This window comes from Palaemon carinicauda, chromosome 28 (assembly GCF_036898095.1).
Source record: "Palaemon carinicauda isolate YSFRI2023 chromosome 28, ASM3689809v2, whole genome shotgun sequence".
NCBI classification, from domain to species: domain Eukaryota; kingdom Metazoa; phylum Arthropoda; class Malacostraca; order Decapoda; family Palaemonidae; genus Palaemon; species Palaemon carinicauda.
This window is the reverse complement of record NC_090752.1, coordinates 50,047,929-50,056,723: the sequence shown is the minus strand read 5'-3', so window position 1 is coordinate 50,056,723 and position 8,795 is coordinate 50,047,929.

Sequence of the window (8,795 nt, the reverse complement as noted above, 5' to 3'; positions counted from 1 at the left end):
ACCTTAACCAGGCAAATGAAAGGATTAATCAAGAATTAGAATTTACTGGTAAAGTTTTTATATTTCAATTGAAAATATTCGCCCATTAGTGAATAAGAAAATCAGCATGAAAATATAGGAAGCACATTACGGAAAAAAGCTGACCTATGCTGTAAAAATATTTTGTATCGATAGTTTCAAATGTAGCTTCTAATCAAATTTCTGCAATTTTTGTATTTCTCAATATGGAGTTCACCAACTCACGATTCATATTTTTATTGTGCATTTAAATGTAAATTCGTGTTAGTCTATGGGATATTTCTGTCAGGAGCAGGAGCTAAAGAATCCTTATCCCTTAAAAATGTCTATTTTTTATTGGTTAGAATAGTTGTACTTCCAAAGTAGAAAAATAAGTCCCCAAGAATTGATTGCGTAAAATACGCGGTGCACATTAAAATGAAAGGATGAATAATATGGAGGTACGAGTGGGGAAGTAGTATTAAGGATAGATTATGGAAATTCTTGTTTTGTGAGAATTCATAAGGATGAGTTGGTGAAAAGTGTGTTTATTTGCGCGAAGAAGGCTTTGAAATTGTATATTGATGAGGAAAATTTGCGTTGAATACTTGATGGTTAGTCGACTTTATTGGTTGGCAAGTAGGCTGAGAAAGGCCATGGAAACAGTAAGGTTAGCACTAAAAAAAAAAACACATAGGGGAAATACCTATGTTGAATGAAATCATATCTATCTATCTATCTATCTATCTATCTATCTATCTATCTATATATCTATATATCTATATATCTATATATATATATATATATATATATATATATATATATATATATATATATATATATATATATATATATACATCATCATCATCATCATCATCATCTCTTACGCCTATTGACGTAAAGGGCCTTGGTTAGATTTCGCCAGTCGTCTCTATCTTGAGCTTTTAATTGAATACTTCTCCATTCATCCTATCCTACTTCGCGCACATAGGATTTGCAATGCGTGCTTACCAGAATGCATGAAATATCACACGAGTTTTGCCTGAAGATAAATTTAAGAAAGACAGAGATGATGAGAACGGAGTATGCAATGTAAGATGAAATATCATTGGAAGGGGAAAGGATTAATGAGGTAGAATAATTTAAGCATTTAGGAACTATGATCTCCAATACAGGGTCTTTAGAATTAGAGTTTAGTGAAAGATTGAAAAAAGCAAATCAGACTATGGCTAAGTAAAATTTGGACATCAAATCGCCTGAAATTACATATAAAAATTAGACTACAGTATATATCAGTTTAGTGATATCGGTGTTACTCTATGGACATGATTCATGGTATGACCATGAAACAATCTCCAATAGGTATAGTAGATTTGAGAACAACACCCTCAGAAGGATATTGGGAGTTAAATGGCAGGACAGGATTAGAAATGCAACGGAAAGAGAGATTACTTGAGTGCCATATGTGGATGAGATCATGATGAGGGGTATATGGAGATGGTTTGGGCATGCTTTTCGTACCCCGCAAGAAAGATAAGTTCACCAAACGTTCAGTGAAGCTCCGCAAGGCACTAGAAGAGTTGGAAGACCTAGGCATACATGGCTAAAGACTATATATATATATATATATATATATATATATATATATATATATATATATATATATATATATATATATATACATACATACATACATAACTGTGTATATTTATTATATATATTATAGATATGTTTGTATATATCAAACAAAATTACCAAAAATGTATGAAAAATGAAATTTATTTAGCTTTCGAAGGGACCATATCCCTTCCTCTTGTTTTCTGAAGAGGAAGGGAAATAGTCCCTTCGAAAGCTAAATAAATTTCATTTTTCATACATTGTGGGTTATTTTGTTTGTCATAAATACACGGAAAATTTTGTGTTTTAATGTATGTATATATCCATTCATCTATCTATCTATCAATCTATATACAGGTATATATGTATATATATATATAAATATATATATATATATATATATATATTTAAATATATATATATATATATATATATGTATATATATATATATATATATATATATATATATTTAAATATATATATATGTATATATATATATATATATATATATATATATATTTAAATATATATATATATGTATATATATATATATATATATATATATATATATATATATATATATATATATATATATTCGTGTATATGTATATATAGTATATACCTGTATATAGGCTATGTATGTTTATTATATTCATACAGTCTATATATGTGTATAAACAGTATATGTACACACATATGTATGTATATTATATTTGTATATATGTGTATATGTAAATGCACACACACACACACACACACACACACACATATATATATATATATATATATATATATATATATATATATATATATATATAATAAATCACTCACTCACTCACTAAATCCCGTCCGGAATTCTCCGGGTTGGGTCCTGCATCTGATATCGCCATTCTCTCCAGAGACTCCTATCCAATGCCATCTGTACCAGCTGCTGAAATGTCTCGCCTCCATTTGCTTTCTTGAAGGTTTTCACCCATGTATCTCTTGGTCTTCCTCTCGGTCTATTTCCGGCCACTTGACCATGAAGCACTATCTTTGGCCATCTGTCCTGTTCCATCCTCTGTACATGCCCAAACCATCTCCTCTGAATATCTTCCACTCTAATCATATATGTATATAATTATATATGTATGTGTATATGTATAATTATATATATTTTTATCAATGTATATTTGTATATATATATATATATATATATATATATATATATATATATATATATATATATATTATATATATATATGAGAGAGAGAGAGAGAGAGAGAGAGAGAGAGAGAGAGAGAGAGAGAGAGAGAGAGAGAGAGAGAGAGAGAGAGAGAGAGAGAGAGAGAGAGAATTCACACGTGAGAAAAACGCTCAGTAGGTGAATTATATTCTCCCATTTGATTGACACTTAATTAACATGTATGAATGTCTCGGAAAAAATTTGATTCCCTATGTCCTCTATGCTGTTATGTGATAGTTTTCTATTGAAATATGCTTAAAATTAGGAGCAGACAGGCACGCAAGTTTCACTCTCCTATTTGGAAACGTAATTTTTTAACCATATAGCCGTCCTATCACTTTTCCAGAAGTCTTTAAGGAACCTTTTCGCACACACATACTCACACACACATACATATATATTTATATATATATATATATATATATATATATATATATATATATATATATATATATATATATATATATATATATATATGATTGCGTATGTATGTAATGTATTTTATGAAATTAATGTTAGAATTATACAAAAACTAATTTTTCATGATGAGCTACAAGTCTTAATTTTGAACTTTGTTATATGAATAAGAATATAATAAGATTTCATCGCAGTTAACACAAAGTTTTCATCCCAGCCACTTTTACGTTATCTGACCTGAAAATGCAAATGCTAGAATTCAATTGACGACCCACTGGCAGTCAGCCTTTATTCCCAGTTGCGGTCAGCACATTTCTTTCCTATGAGACATTCGAATGTAGATAAGTCTTCGGAAAATGGGCTCGGAGAGACGTTAAATAGCCTTGGAGATATTCAAGAAATTCAGCTCTCTCAATTCTCAATATCTATCGGGCCGTGAAGATGCGGGGAAATGTGCTTGAATGCAGATATTATTTTCAAAAGTAATTCTAGATTTTTATTCAACATGTGTATGCAGGAGCGCGGGTGCCCTTTTCAACAAGAAGCTGGTATTCTATTATAGGAAGATCAATTTTAAAACTGAGCGAGAGACAAAAAAAAAAAAAAAAGAATTTGTAATCTAAGCTCAAAAGAAAAAAGAAATGGTAAACCTCTCGTATTAATGTGTCTTTGGCCTCTTTTCGTAGCTTGAGTTTACAGTTAATAAATAAATCTACTCTTTTATGTTTGAATTATAAGGTAGAATTCGAATATATTCTTACATTTTGTATTATGAGGTGACTTTTAGGTCCATATATAATTACTGATTAGGCTGGTCGAAGTAACAGATTTTGGGTACAACATTGAATAAAGGATATTTAAAAAGCGATTTGATAGTGTTCTGTATTATATATGTGTATATATATATGCATATCTATCTATCTATCTATCTATCTATCTATCTATATATATATATATATATATATATATATATATATATATATATATATATATATATATGATAATTTTTTTGCACATTTAAGCGTGTTTTTTTCATATTTCAAATAAGCCATATATATTAATACATTAAAGTCTGGATTCTCTTAACGACCTCGGGATCAGAGTCCCAGGCGGAATCACCCAAAGACTATAATATCAGACCGGCCGGGATTTGAACCCTGGTCCAGGATATCTGTATGCCAGTGACCATACCACGTTTAAATGTGCAAAAATTTATCATTAATCGAATGCCAAGCCCCAAACCTACCAATTAGCTACGATGGTGAAGATGGGTTGATTTCAATTCTAAGTACAGAAAACCTGAATTTGACAGGTATATGTACAGAAGAATTGTCATTGACTTTTATCTTTCTTCGTGGCTGAGTGGTATGGTCACTGGCATACAGATATCCTGGACCAGGGTTCAAATCCCGGCCGGTCTGATATTATAGTCTTTGGGTGATTCCGCCTGGGGCTCTGATCCCGAGGTCGTTAAGAGAATCCAGACTTTAATGTATTAATATATATGGCTTATTTGAAATATATATATATATATATATATATATATATATATATATATCAATATATGTGTATATGATCTACTGTACATATATATATATATATATATATATATATATATATATATATATATATATAGAGAGAGAGAGAGAGAGAGAGAGAGAGAGAGAGAGAGAGAGAGAGAGAGAGAGAGAGAGAGAACGGCTCACTTGCCCCACCAGCAGGAGGTCCTGGGTTCATTTCCCGTGTAGACCGGAATGCTCTAAGGACAGTCCATTAAAACTCAAGAGTGCCTCTGTTGACCGAGTATAGTCGACTGTAATGTATTGTATTGCCAGAGAATAAGGGAATAGAGGTAATTTCTTGTTTGAACAACTCATGTACATTTCCGAAATTGTTTTAGCTTTTTTGTATTCTAAGAATTAATATCATTAGCACGCGGGTAAGGTACTGAAATTCACAAAGTTGTTTTGCGAAATGGAAAATGTGTAAATCACAAATATTATATATACATATACAGTATATATGTATATGTATGTATGTATATATATATATATATATATATATATATATATATATATATGTATATATATATATGTATATATATATATATATATATATATATATATATATATATATATATATATATATATATATATATATCTATGTGTGTGTGTATGTCTGTATGTGTTTGTGTGTGCTTGCACACGACTTTTGGTTATATAACCAATTATATATGAACTGACGTGATATTGAAGCATGGCTTATTCATCTAGGAATTGCAAAAAAGAAATCCTAATACAATTTCAAAATGATGTCTTTTGGTCCCAAATTCGCCCGGAAGATGTTGAAAAAAAAAAAGTAAAGGGAAGTCTGGGATTCCATTTCCTCGACCTGCCTTAACAGGAAGTTCGTTTAATGAAGTAATCACTAAGTGTCTTTTCTCTTCCACTTAACGCCACTTCTCATTTGCAATTTAGGAGTCTGAAGCGAATTCTTTTTCTTCCCTTCAAGTCGAATGACAGCCACGGGATTCTTTCTTTTGTTTCCGTCCTGAATGTTAGTTTGACTCTCTCTCTCTCTCTCTCTCTCTCTCTCTCTCTCTCTCTCTCTCTCTCTCTCTCTCTCTCTCTCTCTCTCTCTCTCTCTCTCTCTAGGAAATGTAAGACCCCTTCAGTTCCTTGTATAATGTCAACGTGTTTACTTGAGATGAATCATTACTTCAATTTCTTAATATTATTTTTGTTTGATTAGTATATCTATTTTTCTTTTTAATATCAGTTTTCAGGAGTATGAAAATTGTATGAGGTGTCAGACGCTGACAGTGGAAAGTGAATATATTAATTTTTACCACAAAGTACAATAGCGCATATGGGGATAGTACCGTGAAGTGCACCTCTTAAGGGTCCTAGCTGCTCTTGCAGTATATTCTTCTACTTTATATTCTCTCCCGCTTCCTCTCTCCCATTTTGCTGTCCAACCTCTTAACTTTTACTTCATTGTGAACTGCGTCACTTGACCGCCGAATGGCCTCAACAGGCACCAGTGTAGGCTTTTATAACCCCGTGCTACAAATACAAAATCGAAAGTATTATTTTGAATGAGATGAATTATTTTAATAAAAACTCCAATTTAGTGTGCATTTCATACATTTTGTGCTATTCATTTTTAGTTTTTCATGGATTTTGTTACCATAGTGAAGTGTGAATTATATTTTGGAGTGTAGATCCTTTTCTATCATAGAATGATTCACTTTGATTAAAAGGCCTTTGCGACGAGCAGCTTAATGGCTTCGGCTAATTCAGTCTTGCCAAACCTCCAACCATCAAAACATTAGATAATTAAAAATTGGGCTTCACGCCGAAGGGAAAACTTCAAAGTTCCATCTTCACTTTGAAGTTAGAGAAATGGGATTCGCAAGTTTTATCAAAACATATCACATTATTATTGATTAATGTTACAAAATTAGAATATGAGTTTTTATGGTTTTACGAGTGTTTGTTTAAAACTTGCTTGTTTGTAATTTTAATATTACAAAACTCTTTTATTAAATTGCATGTATACAGTTTTTAAAGATTTTTATGGAAACTTGCCTATTTATCGTTTCCAACAAACAGCTTTAAATTCGTGACGGTTTTAGGGATATCGCTTGCAAGGTTTACAGCGTTTCCCACTGTAGATAGACCGGATTGTAGTAACCATTCTTCGACCGAGCTGCATTGCTATTTGTCATTTACTTTCCTAAAGTTGCTTTACTTCCCTTCCCAGGCAGCGATCCTATTTCAAAATTAGTACTCTCTATCTTTTCCACCATACCTGGCAAGAAATTCTTCGTACTGCGTAGGTAGGGTGGGGGAAGGGTAACCCGGCATGCTTTAGTAGTGTCATTAGTTAGTTTAGGATAAAATTAAGGATAAAAATTTTCTTATTAATAGTAATAATAATTTTGCCCCAAAAATGCTCAAAATATTCAGAGGAATTTCATATGTTGATTTCAACGTTCCCCTCCTGGATTTAAAACGAGATAAAAATAAGTTGTCATTCCAGTTTTTTGTTTCTGAATGTTCTATGTTGAACAAAATTGGAATTCGTTGCATTTTATTATAATTGTTACTTCAAAGAGATTGCAGAATTTCTTTCATCAAAATTAAAGAACTAATCTTTTCTAATACAATGTATTAGATAAAGGACAAAATTGATGTTTTTATAACTCTATCACACACACACACACACACACACACACACACACACATATATATATATATATATATATATATATATATATATATATGTATGTATATATATATATATATATATATATGTGTGTATGTATGTATGTATGTATATATGTTTGCATATATGTTTGTGTGCATATGTGTAATATTACCTTGTATACATCCTTATTCTATTCCAATGGGATGTTGCGTACTTAAAAAAACATTCCAATCTAATTTTTCCCATAAGAAATTTTCCCATAAGAAATTTGTTGGAAATTGTTTAATTCAATAATACATCACAAAACTTAACACTTTTTCAGGCCCAATATGCATTAATGGAAGTTTTTTTTTGTATCTGTAAAGTTTTGTATAACATACAATGATTGAAAAAAAAAATACTGGTGAAATATACTGAAAAGTAATTGTACTTTACTTCACTGGAATAAACTATGTACATACAGTATATTCATACATACATACAGTACATTGTATATGTATTGGCGTCCGGACAAATCGTCCCCGTTAATTTGTCCCTGGTCAATTTGTCGTGGGTTAAATCGTCCCCAAGTCAATTTGTCACATTTTCATTCCCATTCCGAGGATTATTCGAAAAGAAGGCTGAACTGACGGCTTTTAAAAGAAATAAATGTTTTTTTTTTTTTATTGAAAGTACGTTTCCATTTTTTTGATTATTATTTTCTTTTTATTGTTTGTTTGTTAACTGTAATGGGTCAGCATCATAATTGTTCGAACTTTTTTTTTGGCACGAAAATCTTTCCTCACATTTAAACACATCGATGAGCTTCCAAACATTCAGATGACATGCATTCAGTGTGTTTTTCAGTGCTCTGTGGTAGGCTTCTAAATTATTTGCAGCGCAAGCAATCCCTGACAAACATCGATCCCAAACATTCCAAATAGTTAATAGAAATTGTGGTTCTAGATGTCGCCTGTTCTCTTTTCCTCTGGGTGATCCTATATAATCCCATATAACTGATTGTGGAATAATATCATCATCTACTGTAAAAGTTGCTCATATCCCTCTACATCATCATCAACCGACAGGAAGCTAAGGCCTACAAAACAGCGCATTTTTAGACTAAAACTGTCATCATCATGATATCTGCATTTCATTCCTTCTCGCACAACAAGCTTGTACACATTTTTCCTAAATTAAACAAGTAGAAAACCAAATTTGACGCCGGTAACGATCCCAGAAATCCATTATGGGGTGATTTTTTTTTTCGAAATCCATAGCCAATATCAGGGTCATCATTCTGCAGTAATTCATTTAGTATAGTAGAAAGTCTGCTATATATGATTTG